The sequence below is a fragment of the Arachis ipaensis genome, chromosome B04 (genome assembly GCF_000816755.2).
Source record: "Arachis ipaensis cultivar K30076 chromosome B04, Araip1.1, whole genome shotgun sequence".
Taxonomy (NCBI): Eukaryota; Viridiplantae; Streptophyta; class Magnoliopsida; order Fabales; family Fabaceae; genus Arachis; species Arachis ipaensis.
The window spans coordinates 5,920,875-5,930,324 of record NC_029788.2 but is presented as its reverse complement, the minus strand read 5'-3'; positions in this window follow the sequence as shown (position 1 = coordinate 5,930,324).

Genomic DNA, 9,450 nt, shown 5'->3' with positions numbered 1-9,450 from the left:
TTAGTCACCTCGGTCAACAGATATTCATCAATGAATTCTGGAGCTTGAAACTCTTTTTTCAAAATACAACCAAAGGAGGTTGGAGGAGGGACTTCTTCTACTTCAACTTGTCCTTTTCCTTTCTTTTGTTTTTTCTTTTATGAGAATTGAAGAGAGAAAGGTCATCAACATCATGAACTTTGGGATCCGCTCCTGAGTAAAATTTTGGAGGGGGAGGTATGCTGCTTAAAGTGGCAGAAAAAGAAACCCCATCTCCGTCCTCCCAGGTTCACAATGTGGCTAGGATCAAAAGAGGCTAACCTCCTCCTCATTGCTATAATAGCTTCTAAGCCGACGACCATGTCAACTACAAAAAGAAAGCATAAGGTCGTTCAAAGGTAAGATAAAGAAACAAAAAAGAGAAGGCAAAAAGAGTACAAAATTTACCAATAGCATTTCGAGCAGCATGCTCGTCAGCCAAAATAGCACGAAGACTAAGAGGATTCTAGAGTTCTAAAAGTATTTGGATGCTCGTGAACTCGAAAGCATTAACACCTTGTAATTGAATCTTGGGAGAAGAAACATTAAACTTCCAATACAAATTAAATCTTTTTTCATTTCTCAAAGTCATAAAAAACAGTGTAATCCCCTCCACTCTCTCTATTTTTAAAAATCTCTATTTAAAACCCTGATAGGATTCTTCAAATATGTTGAAAATCCTCCTATTCGGGTTACCACGAAAGGAGATGAAGCCACGATCCTGAAAACTAAAAGGCATTGTCAAGTTAAAAAAGTAGAAAAAAAATTCTATAGGAGGCTTCCAATCCTAAGAAGGAGCACATAAGCTCAAATCCTCGAATGATGGCCCAAGTGTTTGGATAAAACTGAGAAGGGGTACATTTAGTATATCCCAGGATGTCCCACTGAAAGTCGGTAAAAGAAAGATGAACTCCAAGGCGGATAAAGAAAATCTCGTACATCTACAGCCAATCAGGTTGCAAGCCCGTATGTTTGTTGTAGTGACAAAGACAGTCATTCTTGTGAGGAACAGAAAGAACGTGTAAGATCCATAAATCAAAATTAAAGATGACCTAGCTTCTCGCTGGGAATCTAATTCATCCTGGTTAACTGTGGAAGGAATAGACTTTACCTCCTCAGAAACCCAAGAGTGGAGATTCACTCGCCGAGTCGAGATAGGTCGTGGAAGCGGTCCTGAGGATGATGTCCCAACTCGCTCACGAGAGGCTATTACTTTCTTTCTCGGCATCTTGGATATACCTACAAGGGCACCACCACTAAATCACAAAGAGAAAAAATTTCTACATTCCTCTAAAGAACAAACACACTGTAATTTCCAGGAAAGAGGGAAAAACCTAAAATTACTGGAACATTGAAGTAGGAAAAACTAAACAGTGGTACCTCTACTAAAACGACTGATTACTCAAAATAACCAAAATACTCGAAATAAGCAGCGCAACAGAAAATGAAGTAAATAAAGTCACAATACATTCAAAGAGCAATAAGAGGAAGAAAAAATTCCATCCATAAATCAACTCTGAGACCACAAATAGAAAAACAAGAAAAGAAGAACATTGAAAAGACTAGTTCTCTTCTCTTACCTAGGTATGATTGAGCAACCACCAAAAGAAGAAGAAAAGAGAACCCTGAACGCTCGACGCATACGAGAGGAAATGGGGGATTTTTCAGTCGAAAGAGAGGGAGAGAAATGATTTTCGAAATAAAGTTGAGAATGGAAAAAGAAGTGAAACTAGAAGTTCCCACTAGTAGAATTAAATGTGAGATTGATTGATGATAAGCGAGAGAAATGCAAAATAAAGCTGACGGTTTAAAAACTGTGAAGAAGTTACAACTGCCTGAAGAAACTGAAAAGGCTCCTCAAAATTTTTGGTGCCCAAAAAACCAAAAAATCAAATTGGGTCTTGATCCATCAAAACTCGCGTATACATGAAAAGGCCGAAAGTCAAGAAATCTGAGTTAGGGCACTATTCTGGACAAGAACAGATAATCAGAAAACTTACTATCTAGTTTCGAACGTTACACAAACATAATAATAAAAGACAATGTTACTTAGCGAAACGAAAAATCATTAGAAACAAAATGTACATCTGAAGCGATAAATGCCTTAATGGATACCTAAAAAAGGTATAAAATCGGGAACAAAAGAGCTCGAGACATATAGAGAGGAGTGCTAGGTAGCCAAAAATTAATTATAATATAAAAAAGTCGTATAAAAATTCTCATTCTCTTGATAAGCAAGTGATATACACCTTCTTATCACTTACTCTCCTTATCACCTACTATTTTTCTGCGTGCTTGAAGTCATTAATGTTCTTTCCAAAATCAATTTCAGTTTCTTCCAAATTAAATCCCTAAAATTCCTCACTCACATTATTACCAATTAAAATGCAATTTTCCTGCAGGAATTATGGAGGTTAAATTTAAAAATTTTAACAACTTCTACTGTACAACTCATATTTTACATATAAACTATTAGAAAAGAAAAAATATAAAATAAGATATAAAAAAATTAAAAAATAAATTTTTAAAAATAATTATTAACTCGTCATATTAAAATCAATAAATAAGCATACATATGAATATTAAATAAAAAATATTAAAATAATAAAATCATGACCTATTAATGCACATATGAGATAATTTAAAAAATACAATAAGACACATAGTTAAAATTTGGTAATATTAATTATAAAAATTTATTAATTATAGACATCATATGTATGAAATTATGAATATTATGAGTACAAAATTATGAATGTTATTAATACGAAATTATCGATGTTATGCGTATGAATTTATGAATGTTATGAGTAAATTTATGGTTTAATTACTCTGTTAGTCCCTATAGTTTGGCCGAATTTTTAATTAGGTCCCTATAGTTTTTTTCCTTTTAATTGAGTCCCTATACCAATTTTTTTGTTTTAATTGGGTCCTTAGTCGCAGTCAACGTTAAATAAAACGTTGACCTCTGTTAAAGTTACGAAAATACCCTTGTGTCTAACCCTACATAATCCTTGGCCTATCCTGAAACACCAGAATCATATTCTGTTCATCGTTCTCCTCTTCTCCCTTTCTTCTGATTTCTTGCTGAAAGTTTCTCATCTTGCATGGATTCCACCCAACGTTCTTCGAGAATATCGAGTTCAAGAACTCTCAACAAGAAAAGACATTTGTGTTACTGTGGGGAGGCAGTTGTTGTTCTGTCTTCTTCTGAAGTGGCCAGCCATGGAAGGAGGTATGTAGCTTGTGGACGAGTGCCAAGGTGCAGTTTTTTCGAGTGGATTGACAATGAAGATGATATGAAAGGTGAGTGGTTGAAGCAGAAGGAGAGGAGGAGTCGTTGCTTCTGTGGAGACTCTCAGGTTAGGGTTTCGAACCCTCCCTCCAACATTTTGAATAAATTTGTATTTTCAATCGGTTCGGTCGGACCGGTCTTGACCGAGTTTGACCGATTTTCAACGGTTTATGGCGGGTCTGATTGGTTCGTATCGGTTCTCTTCCTTACACGGTCTAATTATCGGACCGGACCGGTATAAGGTCTGGTTCACCGATTTTCCGGTTGAACCGGCCGGTCCGGTCCGATTTTTACAACAGTGGTTGATAGACTTAGTGTTGACACGGAGAGGTTGAAGGTGGAGATTAAACATGAAGAAGCAGACCAAGATACAGATGATGTTTTTTTTTTGTTGTGTAACCCTAATAGTTGCAGTGCTATGTGGTAAAGTTTATTGATGAAGTGGTCAATGTTGGCTTTAAAAAGAGCAGTTATTGTGAAGTGTATGTTAAATTATTTAGATTGAATGGATGAATTTTTTTTTGTTTGCTACTATAAGTATAATGTGATATTGAATGAAAATATACACAACTAAAAACAACTACTATCAGCCAATCAGAGATGCATCATTAGCATAATATAATTCACAAAAGTGGTCCTTAGAGTATTCCACACATTACATAAGTTCAGTAGATCTAAGTTGCACTAGAGACAGGATAAATGCTCCACCTAAAATGAACTATCAAAAGTGGTCCACCACAAAGCAAAATAAACTAAAAAAGTTATGTTCCCAATACCAAAATACTTCCACAGTAGACTAAAATACACAAAAAAGCCCTACATACATCCATAGTAGGAGGAGCTACATAACCCTAAAAGCTTCAATCATCCGTGAGGTCTATGTGTTGCAAACCTTTCCACCACAAACCTTTCCATGATCATCCTATTTTTGTGATGTACCTCAAATTTCAGATCGCTTGCCCATCTAGCTTGCCATTCCATACTTCTTGTTGCAATGACATCCAACCTCTTTTTGGGTTTAGGAAGAATGGATCCTTCATACTTCTCAGCCTTCTTCTTCTTCTCTGCAAATCTTGACATCCAGTAGCATCTAATCCACTCAAACATCGTCAGAATGGGCTTGTCTCTTGCCTCAAGAATCCTGCCATTGAAAGCCTCCGATATGTTATTCATTAGCATATCACTCTTTGCCATAAACGTGAAATGGCTCTTTGTCCACAACTTTGGGTCCACTCCAATCAGTTTATCATAACAATCTCTATTTTTTTCCTTGAGCAGATTCATTCTTCTCTCCCACTCTTCCTCATAGGTGGCTTTAGCAATGGATAGGATTAGATCCCTCAAAACTGTCCCTCCACCATATGCCTTCTTACAGTTGGCATAGAGATGCCTTAAACATAATCTATGCTCAATAGAAGGTTCCATCTCAGCAAAAACTTGCATCAATCCCTATATATATATAAAAAAAAAAGCAGCTAAGAACAATATTCAATGACATAGTTAGAATCATAGTTAGAACAATGATTATTCAATCAGCCAAAAATTTGTAGCAATATTCAATCAGCCAAAAAAAAAACAATATTCAATGACATAGTTAGAATCATAGTTAGAACAATGATTATTCAATCAGCCAAAAACTTGTAGCAATATTCAATCAGCCAAGAACAATGCTTGTTCAGTGACATAGTTAGAGTCATAATTCATATTGTTCAATGACATATTTACTATCACAAGTCCTATTATCCTTACTTTTTGTTGATCTGACATGAAAACCCATCTTCTTGCAGAGCCGATATCATCCAACAACAAATCAATAAACCATCCCCAGCTGTCCTTTGTTTCCGCTTCCACCGCTGCAACCGCAATTGGAAAGTAATTGTCATTAGGATCCCTCCCTACTGCAACTAGTAATTGTTGACCATGGTCCCCTTTCAAGTGACACCCATCCACTCCTATGATCGGCCTACAACCAGCCAAGAAGCCCTGCTTCACCGAATCCAGGCACATGTACATCCTCATGAATCGGCGTTGGTGAGTTAAAGATGGCCTATCCACCATAATATTAAGCTTGGACCCCGTATTTGCCCTTAAAATCTCAGCACAATAATCCCTCAACTTGGCATATTGTAATATGGCCCTTCCATGTACTTCTTCCCTTGCTTTTCTCCTTGCCCAGTAAGCCTTTCCAACACTAACATTTGCCATATATTTATCCTGAATTGCTTGAATAATAGTGGCCATGTCATCAGAATCTCCCTCGTAACTATCTATGTCTTCAGTTTTATAACCATCCGAAATGTCTCCAATTTCTTCATCCATCTCTCCAGCAGCTTCATTATCACCAGCACCCTTATCTGTTGTCCCTTCTTGATTTAGCGGGCCATTGATCCCACCAAACGCATTTGATTGCCCACCATCAACACCATCCTCTACATCGAACCCAAAATAATCCTCATGTTCACCATCATCAGCACTGTCCTCAAACCTATCCTCCTCAGTTGAAGGTTCTGACTCAGAATCGACTTCTACTTCTATCAGAGTACTATCTTCGCCTTCATTTGGGACATAATCTGGATCCGTTGATGTGATTTCAACCCCATTACCTTCTCTGTAACCATCAACAACATACACTACACCATGCTTCACAGGATCAGCAACTAAAGCCCTACCCATTCTAATGGCATCCCCATCTGACTTCAACTCTTTCAGACCTACCTTCAAGTCCATTCCAGGTTCAACCCACCATAGCTTTGCATAACCCTTGTAGCCTAGACCCTTCAGCAAAAACACTATCTCTTGCAGAGACCATTCATCTAATTCATAATGCAAGTCCTCCACAACCACCCCACCTAAATATTCTCGTCCACCGCCCGTGTCAACAAATCTTCCTCCGTGATGGAGCTCTATTGTAAACTCTGATTCTCCCATTGCTACACAACAAAAAAAAGAAAAATGCTGATTAGTCATCCCCTAATCAAACATCACCAACAATGATAATGACTTCAACGCCATAACGTTCGGCAACATTTGAAAGAATGAAGAATGAAAAAAGGTATAACTCGTACCTTTGCAACAACGACGACAGTAGCTACTTCGATAAAGACGGCGACGATAGACAATCACAAACCTCGATCATACAATGGTGGAATGCAAACTCGTTCTCCAACTATCAGAAACGGAGAGGGAGTGAAGAAGAAGGGTTTTTGCCTCAGAGAAAATGAAGGGTTATTCCTTTATTAAGGAAGGGGCAATTTTGACAATACATAATAAGTAAATACACTAAGAATTACAAAAAACGTTTATAATTGGGTATATTCTATTTTGAAACGGAATATTCCGTTACTCCTAACGTTTCTTGTCACCGTAAGGACCCAATTAAAACAAAAAAATTGGTATAGGGACTCAATTAAAAGGAAAAAAACTATAGGGACCTAATTAAAAATTTGGCCAAACTATAGGGACCAACAGAGTAATTAAACCTAAATTTATCAATTGAATAAATTAATTTAAGAATTTGACATTTTTTCAAATTCAATGATGAAAAACTTTTAAAAACATCTGTGTTAATTTGATAGTTACTTATACAATAACTAAAAAATAATATGTGTATGGATGTAATATCTAATAAACATAAATTTAAATTTTAGATGTTAGTTGTATGTAATTATGGATGTTATGTATATGAGCTTATGAATGCTATGTGTATGAACTTAGTTAGTACAATATAATTATAGATGCACATAAACAAAAAATTAAATCAGTTTATTACCATACCTCATCAAAGCTAGTGTAGTCTTTCATATTCTCGAAAATTGATTGACGGACAATAATCTCATCAGGTGAGTTTGTCTGTTATTCAAATTATTCTTCAACTCCTTCTTGTAAATTTTCTTGTCCTATTCCAATTGTGTTTGTAATTGAATTAGAGTTGTGATTTTTAGTTAGAGGGAATAAACAACCTTCATGATCCAAATTAACAACGAAAAACCTATTAAACCAAGCTTTCACATTTGTCAACGTTTGCCATAATAATAAATGAATTAGAGGAAATAAAAATCAATTGTTACCGTTTTTAATTGTCAACGTTTGCCATAATAATTAATATTATTACCATTTTTAATTGTTATTAGTGATTATTGTATTCTTAAATCTAAGATTTGAACATTTTTCCAAAGATGCCATTCGGTTGGTGTCTATTTATTAAGCATGAGAGAGAGAATCATACGACATTATAACATTCAAATTATAAAAGGAAATATTAAATAGTGATTACAAGAATGTCTAATAGTTAGAGATATAATATTATAATTAATATCATTAATAACTAATAAGTTTAAAATCAATAAATAAGCATACATATGAAAATTAAATAAAAAATATTATAATAATTAAAATCATGACCTATTAGTGCACATATGAGATAATTTGAAAAATACAATAAGACGCATAGTTTAAAATTTGGTAATATTAATTATAAAAATTTTATTAATTATAGACATCATATGTATGAAATTTTGAATATTATGAGTACAAAATTATGGATGTTATTAATATGAAATTATCGATGTTATGCGTATAAATTTATGGATGTTATGAGTAAATTTATCAATTGAATAAATTAGTTTAAGAATTTGACATTTTTTCAAATTCAATTATGAAAAATTTTTAAAACATATGTGTTAGTTTGATAATTACTTATGCAATAACTAAAAAATAATATGTGTATGGATGTAATATCTAATAAACATGAATTTTAATTTTAGATGTTAGTTATATGTAATTATGGATGTTACGTATATGAACTTATGAATGCTATGTGTATGAACTTAGTTAGTACAATATAATTATTAAGCATGGGAGAGAGAATTATATGACATTATAACATTCAAATTATAAAAGGAAATATAAATAGTAATTATAAGAATGACTAATAGTTAGGAATATGATATTATAATTAATATCATTAATAAGTGGCACTAATAAGAATATGATAAGTAGATTGATAAGAGAGTGAGATAGAAAATTAAAATATTATTAATTTATATAAATGAAATAAATTATAGAAAATTTTGGCTAATTATAGCTAAAATTTTTTGTTACCAAACTTTTTTCATATAAAAAATAAGTTTTATTATTATCTTTAGCAAACACTACTAGCTTAAATATGAGAATGTCTTTGCAAGAAATTTTTCCGACTTGGTGTGAACACAGCTCAAGTTGGATTCTCTGAAACTACTCATCTTGTTCTAATCCAAAAGGTACAAACAATGAATGATTCAATTTTGTAGGTTTTGGTTGACAACAAAAGCTTTACGAAGGAAGCGGAGTAAGTGATACTGCATGGTGAATGATGAAGAAATGAAGATGTGTAATCATCAGTATCGATTCTTCAATATGCCTTCTAAGTAACTCAAAACATAGTTCAAAGTTCCATTTCCATGCTACCTTTTTATAAAGTATAATGTACTTTAATAACCTGTACCATAATGTCTACACTTTCGCAACCATAATGTCTACCCTTTCGCATTATTATGTAACTAGTGATGGTACAAGCCAACTTAGGTTGGTTAGTTAACTCACTTGTCACTTAAGCAAGTTTAAGGAGGTTGAATTCCGCATAAACAAGGTCTGTGGATTAGGGTTGATGTCATTTATCAACGGTTCAACAGCAGCAAGGAAACAAATTGAGAATTTGTGTGGTCTTTCTCTTCCATCAGGATGAAGAGCATCGAGATCGTTTGGGAAACTTGGATTAGGTGTATGTTGGGCTTTACCTCCTTAGGGCTTCTCTGTCCCCATCCAGTCGCTCTTGGGCTTAAATCCATAAAACAAATCAAGCCCAAAAAAATTCATAAAACAAATTATTTTTTATCAATCCAAACAAATTTGTTTTTCAAAAGATTCTAAAGCAAAAATCACTTTCACAAAATAATTAAAAAAGTAAAAACTTAAAAAATATATATATAAGACAAAATCCAAATAGATTGTAAGAAATTTTTTTTCAAAATTAAAAATTAAAATACTAACATTCTTCTAAAACTGAATTGTCAAAATAATATGACTTATGTATACATTTTATTTGACAATTATCTTCATTTTTTTCAATTTTTTTAAGGTTTTTTTTCATGTTATCTAAT